This window comes from Sarcophilus harrisii, chromosome 1, assembly GCF_902635505.1.
Source record: "Sarcophilus harrisii chromosome 1, mSarHar1.11, whole genome shotgun sequence".
In the NCBI taxonomy this organism is placed as follows: Eukaryota; Metazoa; Chordata; class Mammalia; order Dasyuromorphia; family Dasyuridae; genus Sarcophilus; species Sarcophilus harrisii.
Window position 1 is genome coordinate 363,863,947 of NC_045426.1, and position 14,070 is coordinate 363,878,016.

The 14,070-nt window shown below is 37.1% G+C and overlaps 1 protein-coding gene across 3 annotated transcripts in view; it reads right to left on the bottom strand.

Annotated features, from left to right (window-relative positions):
* CTIF (cap binding complex dependent translation initiation factor) overlaps nucleotides 1-14,070 on the bottom strand; it is a 476,533-nt gene that overhangs the window by 442,337 nt on the left and 20,126 nt on the right. The window lies entirely within an intron of this gene.

Genomic DNA, 14,070 nt, shown 5'->3' on the forward strand with positions numbered 1-14,070 from the left:
CTTCCTCAGAACATTGAGTGTCATTTGGACCCTTAGATAAACACATTTCCCAAATAAAGCAAAGAACTCATCTGAGCTATGAAAGTCTCAATATTCCCCTTCCCTCACAATTAAACTTTTCACTTTTCAGAGAGATCAGCAAGGAATATAACAGCCTGGTTTATATTTCACCTTTTCTCCTTGCCCAAACATCTCAGGGATCAGTAGCATTTCCCAAAAGGCAGATACAAGTGTGAAGAAACAATCAGTCAATATTTGTTAAGAACCTACTATATGCCAGGCACCTTATTCCAATACTGGGAATACAAAAATAGGCAAAAGACAAGTTCCTGCCTTCAAGGAGCTTACAATCTAACTGAAGGAGGGAGAAAGCTAACAACTTTGAAAAATCACAAACTGAAATATTACAATGCTTGAAAAAGGAGCTCCAAATTCCCAACCTTTTCTGGAAAAAGAGGGAGAAGAAAAGAAGTGAAGGTTAGATCAGAAGGAATTGCTTCTCTCCTACTACCTCAATAATCCCTCATGCTCCCAGGAATCAAAATAGAGATGTATATGTACTTAACTTTTTTTTCCTGCTATTTATTTTAATCAAAGCAACTAAGCAGTTGATTTCTTTGGGCAGCTAGGTGGCAAAGTGTATAAGCCTCAAGTCAGAAAGACTCAGTTTCCAGATACTTATTAGCTGTATGACTTGAGTCCTTCACTTAATCCCTATTTGCCTCAATTCCTCATTTATAAAACGGGAACACACTATCCCCAATAAGAGACAATTTCTCTAAATTCACAAAGGTGGTAAATAACAGAGGGAGACTTTGAACTTGGGTACTGTGATTCCACTTTACCACAATGAATCTAAGGTTTCTCCAAAAGATGATCCCACAATTTCTAATAGACTACTAGAAAGATTACTCTAACTCACAGCAGGGAGTTCTTCCTTGGGTCTAACCTGAATATTCTCAGACCACAAATAATCCCTGTATCTTCTTCTGTCCTTGGTGAAAGTAAAGGACAGCTGTATAATTCAGAAGACAGAGAAATGTGAGAGCAGATTACAGATAGTTCAATCAAATGAGATTTGAGAGACAATTAGGAACTAAGATATAAGGTAGGATTCCAGATGCATGGAGATTTCTTCTCGGGAAAGAAGATAAAATATCTCAGAAAGTTGTGCAGCAGGAAGTGATATAAAAAACAGGGAGAATGAAAAACAAAAGCAACAAAAAATGAGATCAAAAAATGAGACAAAATCGACAGGTTTGTGAACTAAAAAAAAACAAACAAACAGAAAACTCAATATCAGGAAAGACAAATTATAGAATAGTTTATCTTTTAACCATGGAGTTAACCAAAAAACCAAAAAATAAAATAAAAAAAAATCTGTAACAGACGACAGTGTTTGCTGGGAACAATTATTTTTTAACTGGCCTGGATTACAGCTCACAGACAATCCCTTGCACCTTTTCTTGGGGAGGGGCAGCCTCAGACCTGAAATTTCATGGGTGTAGTGGACTCCTGGTATGTACACTATTTCTACTAAGTGACTGATTCAAGCTTAGGGCATTGATCACAGACCTACAATTTGAAGAGATTTATCATGCAGCCCAACCCTCCTCATTTCACAGATAAAGAAAGTGGTATTCCAGAGTCCCAGTTCCAACTTCTGTCCCTATTCCTGAAAATTCACACCATAGATATCCGGTGAAACCTGCCAGGCAAAGTTGGGATTGGATAAATAAGCACTTTGGTCTTCTGGAATAAATTCTGACTTTCAAAATGCTTAATACCTTCCATGGGCAACTGTTCCAGCAGACATGACTAATAAGCCACAAGGAAGATGGGAATTTCAGAAAAGCTGTCTGTTCTAACACAAGGGCAGTACCTATCTGTATTTAGAGACCATCACTTAGAAAAGAGAACAATAAAAAATGCCCCCAGAAACCAACTTACTAGAAACCAAGTGAATCAACAGAATTTTCCCCAAAACAAAGCCATTCAGGAAAGAGAGAGACAATCAGAACTTCTATGACATAGGGTTAGAGGAATTGGGGGGAAATTGGGAGAGAGGTGTCAGGGACATGCTGCAACCACCTAATTACTTTATTTTCAGTGTGAGCATTTATACCCTGAAATCATCAAAAGCTAAAAAAGACCTGATTTATTGTTTTATTGACCAAACATAAAAAAATGATGGAAAAAATGTTAATGCAAATTAAAGTTAAAATAAGTTGTAGAGGCAGATAGGTGGTACAATGGATAGAGTGCTGGGCCTGAAGTCAAGAAGAATCATCTTCCTGAGTTCAAATCTGCCCTCAAGACATTTACTAGTTGTTTTACCAGAGTGAATCACAAAATCCATTTGCTTCGATTTTCTTATCTATAAAATGAGCTGGAAAAGGAAATGGCAAACCACTCCATGATCTTTGTCAAGAATACCCCAAAAAGACATTGATGCATTGTTGGAGGAGTTGTGAACGAATCCAACCATTGTGGAGAGTAGTTTGGAACTATGCTCAAAAAGTTATCAAACTGTGCATACTCTTTGATCCAGCAGTGTTACTACTGGGATTATATCCCAAAGAGATTATAAAGAAGGGAAAGGACCTGTATGTGCACGAATGTTTGTGGCAGCCCTTTTTGTAGTGGCTAAAAACTGGAAACTGAATGGATGTCCATCAGTTGGAGAATGGCTGAATAAATTGTGGTATATGAATATTATGGAATATTACTGTTCTGTAAGAAATGACCAACAGGATGATTTCAGAAAGGCCTGGAGAGACTTACACGAACTGATGCTGAGTGAAATGAGCAGGACCAGGAGATCATTATATACTTCAACAACAATACTATATGATGACCGATTCTGATGGACCTGGCCATCCTCAGCAACGAGATCAACCAAATCATTTCCAATGGAGCAGTAATGAACTGAACCAGCTATGCCCAGAAAAAGAACTCTGGGAGATGACTAAAAACCATTACATTGAATTCCCAATACCTATATTTATGCACACATGCATTTTTGATTTCCTTCACAAGCTAATTGCACAATATTTCAGAGTCTGATTCTTTTTGTACAGCAAAATAACATTTTGGTCATGTATACTTATTGTGTATCTAATTTATATTTTAATGTATTTAACATCTACTGGTCATCCTGCCATCTAGGGGAGGGGGTGGGGGGGTAAGAGGTGAAAAATTGGAACAAGAGGTTTGGCAATTGTTAATGCTGTAAAGTTACCCATGCATATATCCTGTAAATAAAAGGCTATTAAATTAAAAAAAAAAAATCTGGTTTACTGACATAGAAGTGAAAGGTATTATCTCCATGAGTAGAGAAAGCAGATTCAGGGATTTCTATGGTTCTAGGTCTGAGGAACAGCAAGCAGTACGATGCAGTTAGATGCCAATATGCATGGAAAAAAAATGGAATATAAGAATACTGGAAAGGTAGGAAAGAGGCAGACCATTCTCTAAGCCTTTAAGTCACAGAGCAGTTGCTGAGAGGCCTTGGCACTGAAAGTTCCTTCATCAGGAACTCTCCATCTGGTCCAAAAAACCAAACAAAACTCAAGGAAATTTAACTTAAAGGAATGAGGGAAAGGGAGAGAGCTGCTGTTGCTATTTCTAAAATCTATAAAAAATTTCAACCATCAACTGCAAAAGGAAAGAATAAAGAGAGACAGAATTAGGAAGGAGACTCCAACCCATCAAAGCAGGTTTATGATCCAGCAGATAATTTTCCTTCTATGTGTTTCTGAGCCTTGCCCAAAGATCTCATACCTAGAGTTACCCATCTAGTTGTATTATCTATAATCCCTGGCTCCTCTCTCATTTATCTAATATCAAATTCAAGCGACCAAACACCACTGGAAAATTAATCAGTGGAGCGATGAATGCCCACAGGCTTGGCTAATTACAGCCTCTCCCACATTTCCCACAAAAGTTGTTTCCCTTTCCCAAAGGACCTACCCACTTCAGAAGCTATTAGCTTCCAAAAGAGACTCTGAGACAGAGGATATTAGACTTTTCCCTTGGAAATCAGAGTAGGATGTTTGGTGTGTTGACCTATTTGACATACTTTTAGACAAACTTCTTTTTTTTTTTTTTTTTTTTTTTTTTTTTTTTTTTTTTGCTTTTTTTTTTCATGATTTATACTTGGGTAACTTTACAGCACCAACAATTGCCAAACCTCCTGCTCCAATTCTTCACCTCCTACCCCCACCCCCACCCCCTCCCCTAAATGGCAGGATGACCAGTAGATGTTAAATACATTAAAATGTAACTTAGACACACAACAAGTATACATGACCAAAACATTATTTTGCTGTACAAAAAGAATCAGACTCTGAATTATTGCACAATTAGCTTGTGAAGGAAATCAAAGATGCAGGTGTGCATAAATATAGGGACTGGGAATTCAATGTAATGGTTTCTAGTCATCTCCCAGAGTTCCTTTTCTGGGCATAGCTAGTTCAGTTCACCACTGCTCCATTAGAAATGATTTGGCCGATCTCGTTGCTGAGGATGGCCCGATCCATCAGGACTGGCCATCACCCAGTATTGCTGTTGAAGTATACAATGATCTCCTGGTCCTGCTCATTTCACTCAGCATCAGTTCGTGTAAGTCTCTCCAGGCCTTTCTGAAATCATCCTGCTGGTCATTTCTTACAGAACAGTAATATTCCATAATTTTCATATACCACAATTTATTCAGCCATTCTCCAACTGATGGACATCCACTCAGTTTCCAGTTTCCAGCCACTACAAAAAGGGCTGCCACAAACATTCGTGCACACACAGGTCCCTTTCCCTTCTTCACAATCTCTTTGGGATACAATCCCAGTAGTAACACTGCTGGATCAAAGGGTATGCACAGTTTGATAACTTTTTGAGCATAGTTCCAAACTACTCTCCAAAATGGTTGGATTCGTTCACAACTCCACCAACAATGAATCAATGTCCCAGTTTTCCCACATCCCCTCCAACAATCATCATTATTTTTTCCTGTCATCTTAGCCAATCTGACAGGTGTGTAGTGGTATCTTAGAGTTGTCTTAATTTGCATTTCTCTGATTAATAATGACTTGGAGCATCTTTTCATATGACTAGAAATAGTTTCAATTTCTTCATCTGAGAATTGTCTGTTCATATCCTTTGACCATTTTTCAATTGGAGAATGGCTTGATTTTTTATAAATTAGAGTTAATTCTCTATATATTTTGGAAATGAGGCCTTTATCAGAACCTTTGACTGTAAAAATATTTTCCCAGTTTATTGCTTCCCTTCTAATCTTAGACAAACTTCTAAGTCAAGGTTCCCCTCAGGCACTGAGAATACTTTAAATAATAGAACTGAATAAATAAATAAATACTCTTTCTTAGATCAGTCAGGAAACTCCTACCAAAACACAGAGACAGAAAAACAAAGGAAAGCCACCTTAATTCCATTGCCTAAGTTGATCAAAAATCACGGTATATTGCACAAATGGGATGTTCAATTCATTTTTACTGAAGAAAATTAAATTGATTATTTCATTCCATGGTAAATGCAACCTGATTCTCTACCTTTGAGCTTATTTGGGGGAAAGGACCCCAAGGACAAAATAACAATGTCTTCCCAAGGAATTCTTATGGGAGATCCTTTTATAGATGCCAAAAATAGACCCCTTGAGAGAAATATTATACCTAGAGAAGCTCTGTAGAATATGACCTACCAATCAATCAACCAATAAGCATTTATTACGAGCTAAGCACTATGCTAAGTGCTGAGGATCATAGACCTTTCTATAACCCCAATTCTTCTAAGAAATTAACCTCTTAATTGTGCAGGATGATTGAGGATAAGGGCCTAAAGATGGTAGGGACAGGTCAAGGTATTAAATTGTGTTTTGGTTATTGCTATATAGCAAATCCAAGGTAAATAGCTGCAGCCCCAAATAGATTTTTTTTTTTTTTGTATTTCTTTGGAGTACAAACATTAACTTAGATATGCCACTCTTCTGATTATTGTTCTGCAGTGGAACCCTGTACTCTGATTTCATAGCATTTATTACTATTGTTGTTATTATTTTACTAAGGATTATCATTTTCTCTAGCTACTGTATTCATGGAGCTTTCTTCACTCATGGAAAGCATCACCTAATATTCCAATCCTGATTCCTGGTTGAAGTAAGCACTGAATAAACACTGCCCAGTTTAAAAGACCATGGAGGGTTGTGATCTAGTGACCTGAATTATTGCCATTGGAAAAAAAAAAAAGTAGATTATTTCCTTCTCTTAGGTCCCACTAATTCACTAAACCTTGTAGTTCTCTTTGAAGGGAATTTGATTCATAGAATGTCCCTCCTCCTTTTAACAGATGAGTAAACTAAGGCCCAGGGGCAGCTGGGCAGCACAAATGGATAGAGTGCTGGGCCTGGAGTCAGGAAGACCTGAATTCAAATCCAACCTAACTATGGGCAAGTCACTTAACCCTGCTTGCTTCAGTTTCCTCATTTGTAAAATGAACTGGAAAAGGAAATGGCAAACCATTCCAATACCTCTGCCAAGAAACTGGGTATGAAGAGTTGGATACAACTGAATGAAGAGTTGGATACAACTGAAATGAAGAGTTGGATACAACTGAAATGACTGAACACCACCATCAACAACAAAACTAAGGCCCGAGAGAAGAAAAATAACTTGTCTAAAGTGACACAATTAATTAGTTGCAGGACTGGGAATATAATACAGGATTTCTACTTCCAAGTCCAACATGCTTTCCAAAATCACATTTTTACATTTTCCAGGTATGGAAACAAATGTGAAATATTAATGGGAGTAGCTCTTTGAGAATGAGCAAGTTCATTAGCTTCTCTAAGCTTCAATTTCTTCTTCTGCTCAACATTTAAGTGCAATTGTGCAAGGCTCTATGTGAGGTGCTAGGGATAATACTAACATTTATTAAGAAACAAACATTTATTAAGAAGCTGCTTTATGTTGACACTTTATATATATTAATCTTCATACCAACCTTGAGAGGGAGATGTTATTATTCTCCTTATTTTATAGTTGATACTGAGGCAGAGATTAAATGATTTGCCCAAGACCACACATCAAATAAATTTCTGAGGCTAGATTTTAATTCAGCTCTTCCAGATTCCTGGCCCAGGGCTCTATAGACTGGAATCTCTTAGCTGTCCCTGTCTTCATATATCTGAGAGTCAACTAGGGATAGAATATATATAAAGATACACAAATATTAAATAATCTGAACAGGTACTAACAAATGGAGGATCAGATTGATGGAAGAAGCACTGAAGTTGGATAAGAGAAGAGGAGATATGAATTCTAGAGAGGTAAAAATTCTCAGAGGTGGGAGAGGTGGACTTCTGGGTAAAGCAGACAGGAGTGCAGTGGGGCTCGAACTTACAATGTGACAAGGAGAAATAATGTGATAAATTCCATTCTGGTCTCTCCTCTGAAATGCAGTTTTACATCACCAAGTGCCTTTTGGACATTCTGAACTGGATATTCTGTACAAACATATTCTTTCCTTACCTCTATCTCTTAAAATCTGTGGTTTCCTTGGAAACTCAGGTCAAATAACTTCGCTATAGAGGCTTTCTTGATTCCTCCCCCTTCTAGTAGTTCACTGCCTTTCATAAACATCTTGTATCTATTTTGTATATATTCTATATCCATCCATCCACCTATATCCATTTATCCACCTGTCTGAATGTCTATTTGTCTTTCCTTCTACTTGTCTATCTCTCTGTGCATCTATCTTATCCATCTACCCATTCATCCATTCTTCTATCACCTGTCTATCCATCTATTTACCCATGTTGTTTCTCCCCTCTTTCATCACTGTCCCTTCCTCAGTAAAAGATACCTGATGAGTAGTTCATATTGCACTTTTGCTGTTATATCACCATTGCAAAGCACAATCCATGGCAGATGGCAGACACTTAATAAGTGCTACTAAATACTGTTCTGGAACCATTCTGCATAGAACTTTAGAGATGTCAGATTAAGTAGTTTCTATTTTACCCATGAGGCATAAGGAAGCTACTGAAGGTCGTTGAGAGAGAATATTATATCAGAGTTGGGCCTTAGGAATATCCATGTGGAAAATGGATAACAGGAGACACATTTGTATCTGGATGATCTATGAATAGATCTATGAAGAGTACAGGAAAGAATGGTACAGTAGAAAGAATTTATATATATTTTTTTAAATAGAAAGAAAAAGAATACTGAAGTTGGAGTCAAAGGACATGACTTCAGATTCCAGTTCTGCCAGTTATTATCTGTGTAAACTTGGGCAAGTGACTCAACTTCTCTAGGCTTCAGTTGTTTCCTCTGCAAAAAGAGAAGGTTTTACTGGATAATGTGAAGTCTCTTCCAGTTTTATGTCTCTGATCGTATGATTAGAGCTGTGGTGAGGCAGGTTTTAGAGAAGACCCTTAGAGATAGAAGGGATCTCAGAGTCACCTACTCCAACCTTTCATTGTAAAGATGGGAAAACTGAGCTGCAAACCTCAAATAACTTTTCATAGAATAACAGGATAGTGGATGACAAGAAGAAAAAGAAGGAAAACTTGAAGATGACTACAAAGTTTCCAATTTGGGGGACTGGAAGAATGACGATGACCTTGTGTGAAAGATAAGAGGGGTGGGAATAGAACAAAGCGATCTCTAAGAATTTCCCTAAACTCTAAGGAAATTTATAAGAATATGCATTTTCCTAAATTCATCCGTTCACATGAAAAAACAGGAGAGATCACAGAATTTACAGCTAGAGGAGTGATCCAGTTTTCCCAATTCCTAATTCTATCCTCAAATCACTAATCTACTTGCTTCTTCCCAATGCAAAAACTTTTTAAATATTTTAAGTTTTGTTTTTAATTTTTTATTATTGTTGGAAAATACAATTGCAGCTTTGTTTCCTAAATAGATCATCTTTCACATACTATCTTGAGAGTCTAGTGGAAAATAAACAGGGGTACTTCACTTTAGATAAACTCAAGAGCCATAAACCCCAATACTGAGCTTGTAGATACTACAAACACCAGAAAAGATTACACTTTCAAAGAACTAGAATACTATAAAACATAAGTCATTCTGAGTTTACCAACACCAGTTCAGTCAACAACAACAATATGCTTGGATATGTTTATGGAGTCATCCTCTAATTGGAATGTCTCAAAAATTAAAGGCAAAGTCACATGGTTTAAAGCCCATATTCTGCTGTTTTGGCCACATATGGAGTTATCTCCAAGTCTGAGTACCACATTTTAACAAGGATATTAAAAAGTAGGAGAGCATCCAGGGGAGGACAAACCAGGATGTGGAGGTTTCTGATTTCATGACACATAACCACTGGCTGATGGAAATGGGGGTACTGAGCCTCAAGAAAAAAAGTCTGTTGAAAGAAGTGGGGAATGGAAACACAAGGGATGTCTTCAAATATTTCACATGAAAGAGATATTAAGCTTACTCTGCCTGATGTCAGAATATGGTTACATAGAGACAGAATGACTTTGCAAGGAAAAATGTCCTAAAAAGTAGAGCTCTTACGCAGAGGTCTTAAAAGCAAAGGCTAAATGATTCCTTGTGTGGGGATGAAAAAAAAATTTTTTTTTCAGGTATGGATTGAAGATGGCCTCTGAGGCCATTTCCAATCCTCACATCCTGGGACTAGACTCTGCTACAAATTTACTAAGTGATCTTGGGCAAACTGGTCTATGCTTCAGCTTCCTCACCAATAAGGAATTTTTGACTAAATGATTTCTAAGTACCTTCAAGATCTAATGATCTTGTGTATCTCTAAATGTTTAATGCTTACCGTAGCCTCACAAATTAGATGCACCTCCATTTCTTCTCTTTCCCTTCTAGAAAAATAACAGGAAGCCATTAAGATTAGGAAAGCATCTACTGTTGCATTGTGATTCCCAACTCTGACATTCTGGCACCTGAAGATATCACCTGCTATCTCTAGGAATATCTATAAAAAACCTTCCAAAACAAAATTAATTTTAATTCATTCCATTTTAAAAATAAATCTGTGAAAATAAAAAGTCCCAAATACACCAAAATATTTATAGCAGCAATTACTATAGTTGCAAAGAATTGGAAACAAAGTAGATACCCATTAAAGGGAAGTGAGGGGGGGAGGTGTTATAAAGAAACTGTGGTTTATGAAGGTAATGGAATATAATTGTATCTTAAGAAACAATCTGAAGAGTGAAGAGAAACATTGAAAGATTCATGTACAGATACAATAGGAAGTTAACAGAATCAGGAAAGCTGTAAATATGATAACTACAACAATGTAAATTGAAAAATTACAACAAAAAATGAAGCTGACAAGTATGTAGTGGTAATGACTAAGCTTTACCCTGAGGGAGAGATGTGAAAAATGCACCTTAATCTCTGATTTACTGAGTCTGGGGACTAAAGAAGTTGGATGCTGTTTATACTGCTTGACTCAATTATTATAATTGAATCTCTCCCCCCTGTTTTTTCTTCTTTTCCTCTCTCCTTTTCTTTCCTTTTATACCTTTCCCTCTCTCATGTAAAAAAAAAAAATAATGGCTCCTGGGGGGCTGCTGGGAGGCATTTTGGTTCAATATAATAACAAACTTGCTAACAAGAGCTGTCCAACAAGGGAATGAATGAGCTGACCTACTCACAAAGTAATGAGGTCCCTGTTACACAGTATCCTGAAGGGGACTCGAAGATTGATTGGTATGAATCCTGTAGAAAGTGTACATGTTTGGGTTAGGTTAGATTATCTCAAGCCCATTATAGTCCCAACTTTCAGTTTTTATGTTTCTCCCACAGAATAATGAATCTCAAACTTGCTGTCTGTCCTGAGGCAATTATCCTAAAATTCTCAATTCATCACTTCCCCCAGTCTCCAAAACTGAACAGGTTACAGAGGTAATAATGGCTATCTCACCCACAGGTGTGAGTAAGAGACTTGTGAGAACACAAAGAGTTGAGAACTGCTGAAAGATACAATGCTGATAAAGTGCCTAAACATTATTATTATTTCCTTACTGGCTCTATTTTGCCTTTCCAAGGTTTCAACTCCTCCTACATGCCACTCTGCAAATATATCACCCATTAATTTTAGTCTATTTGGCAAGAATCAAATGAATCTGACTCCATCATCCTGCCTCAGGCTTGGGAATAAAACTCCTTCCTTTTTGAAGTAGTTAAAGTGAGGATGAAAGAGGGCAAGGAAAGAGAGAGGGCACCACTGTGTATTAAGAAAGAATTCTGGAGAATCTGATTCATTCAGTGGCATACTACTAAATGGGACACAACTGAAAAATCCCTGACTGGTTATGCCAGACACTATGGTAAATCCTGGGGACACAAAAAGGGGTAAGAGATAAGTCTCTGCCCTTGAGGAGTTTACAATCTAATACATAATGGCTTATTCTCTTATCTACCCATAATACCTTGTACCTCTCTTATCAGTATACTTTTACAATTTCTTCTGCCCCTAAACCTCTTGAGAAGGATTTCTCTCCCCATTATTATTAAGAGCACAGTTCCCCAGGCTCAAAACTTAGGTGTCCCTTGATTTCCTCACTATCTCTTACCCCTCCTATCTGATCTGTAGTTAAGGTATGTCCATTTTACCTTTGCAGCTTCTCTTGAATATGCCCTCTTCTATCCTCTGAACTCCCACCATTCTTATCACCTGGACTACCAAAATAATTTGCTGGTGGTTCTCTGCCTGTCTGTCACAAGTCTCTCTACTCCAATCCATCTTTGATTCAATCAAGTACCAGAGTAATTTTCCTAAAGTATAGGTCTTATTGTGTGAACTTCCTACTCCTACTCAACTGCAGTGGCCCCCTATTACCTCCAGGATTAAATACAAAATCCTGTTTGACATTCAAAGCTCTTCATAACCTACCCACTCCCACGCCTCATGTCACCTTTCCAGTCTTCTTATTGCCTTACACTCTGCCATGTACTCTTCAATCTAGTGATACTGGATTGCTGTTCAATGAACAACATATTCCATCTTTCAACTCCAAGCATTTTTTCCTGTTTCTCTCTTCTCTTATCATCTCCTACTGGATTCCTTTGCTTTCTTCAAGTCCTTACTAAAATCTCACTTTCTATAGGAAGCCTTTCCTATCTCCTCTTATAGCTCCTTCTCTTATTTCCTATTTATCCTGAATGTACTTGTAACCTATAAAAATGTTTTTCAGACCCAAATGCCTTTACTTTCATCTCTACAGAATTTCTACTTTGAATCAGCCCAATATTTGGGCCTGTTGAGATGTTTTCACATCAAATACTGCTTTCTATCTTGGTTATTTGTATATATGTCCCATCCTTTATTGAACTATAATTTTCTGGAAAACAGTGATTGTCTTATGTATCTTTTAATTCTACTATAGTGCCTAGTATAATGTCTTACATACTTACATATAATGTTATACATATACTCATAAAATCTCTGTGGAATATTACTTTAGAAATCTAAAATGTATGATTTTACCAATGTTGGCAATCCCTCCCTGCATCCTTGATACAAATAGGTCTTCATGAGCATCTTTAAGTGAAAAAAATTCATGACTTTTTGGGCAAACTTCTGGTGATGAACCTCTCTAAACATAGCTAGACTAGTCTTTGGGCAGCAGACACACATACTGTCACTGGACCCATACTCAAAGCCTTTCAAACTTGGTTGAACTTGTCAGAATCTGTGTTTTCTTGGTACAGCTTTCAAAAATTTAGAATTACTTCTACACCACGATGAGGCATCAGAGAATTACTTTATAAGGAACATTTTTATACTCTGACTTATTTTATTTATTTTTGTACCTATCTCATCCATTTATATATGTATGTGTGTATGTGTGTGTATATATAATCTGTGCCTCATTTTATTTCCATATTCCACTGCATTTGAGGTCATTGCCAGTGTTGCTGACTTATGTCTTGTCATTGGACTCCAATGACCCTGGAGGAAGGAGAGAGACTGCATAATCCTGCCCCACTTAAATCCAATTCAATTGCAAGTCAAGATGTCACCCTTCTGATGTCATTAGTCCTTAGAAAATGAGACAATTTTTTTCCCTTTTTGATCTGATTTTTCTTGTGCAGCATGATAATTGTGGAAATATATATAGAAGAATTGCACAGGTTTAACATATATTCAATTACTTGCTGTCTAGGGGAAGGAGTACGGGAAGAGAGGGAGAAAAAAATTGGAACACAAGGTTTTGCAAGGATAAATGTTGAAAACTATTTTTGCATATGTTTGAAAATAAAAAGCTATTTTTAAGAAAGTAAAAAAGCTTAAAGAAACCAAAACAAAAAAGAAAATGAAACAAATAGCATAGTACAGTGTTTTCTACATTATTAATTGTTTCTTTAAATTGATTAGATAGCATTCAAAAGCCCTTTAACAAATATTAACAGAAAATTGTGACCTGGAATCATAATTAGAATTTTTTTCTTCTGAGACCAAAATAGCTGAGTGGGGGGCAGTGTGGGGGCAGAAGGGGAGGAGAAGTATGGCCCTGAGTTCTTCAGTTCAGCAGAATGAAAGATCTTTTTTTCTGTTCATTCCAGTGACAGAATCCTGAAGGTTACAGCTAGCAGCATAGAGGAAAGTATGTCTTCCTGGACAAATGATGTCCCAGAACAAAGCTCAATTTGTCTAATGCTAGTTAGAGATTTAACCATTTCATATACATTCTCAAAAAAAAAAAGTAGGAAACTAATTGTTCCCACAGAAAAAGATGATAGCTCTTCATGTAAAGATTCTGTAGAAGGAAGGCTAGACTTAGCATCAGTCAGTGTTGGGTTTGAATTCTGGCTTAGTATCTATGTGATTTTGGTCAAGTCACTTCCTTTCTCTTGGAAAAGGTTTCCCCATATCTATAAAATGATGGGGTTGAACTAGCTTGCCTCCAAAGGTCCCTTCCAGCTCCAGATCTAAAATGCTCAGTAGAATTCTGAAGATGACTTCTAGTTTACTGGCTAGATTTCTTTCTTAAGAATCAGGCCTTAAACCAAAACCAATTAGATTCTAATTGGCCACCAATAA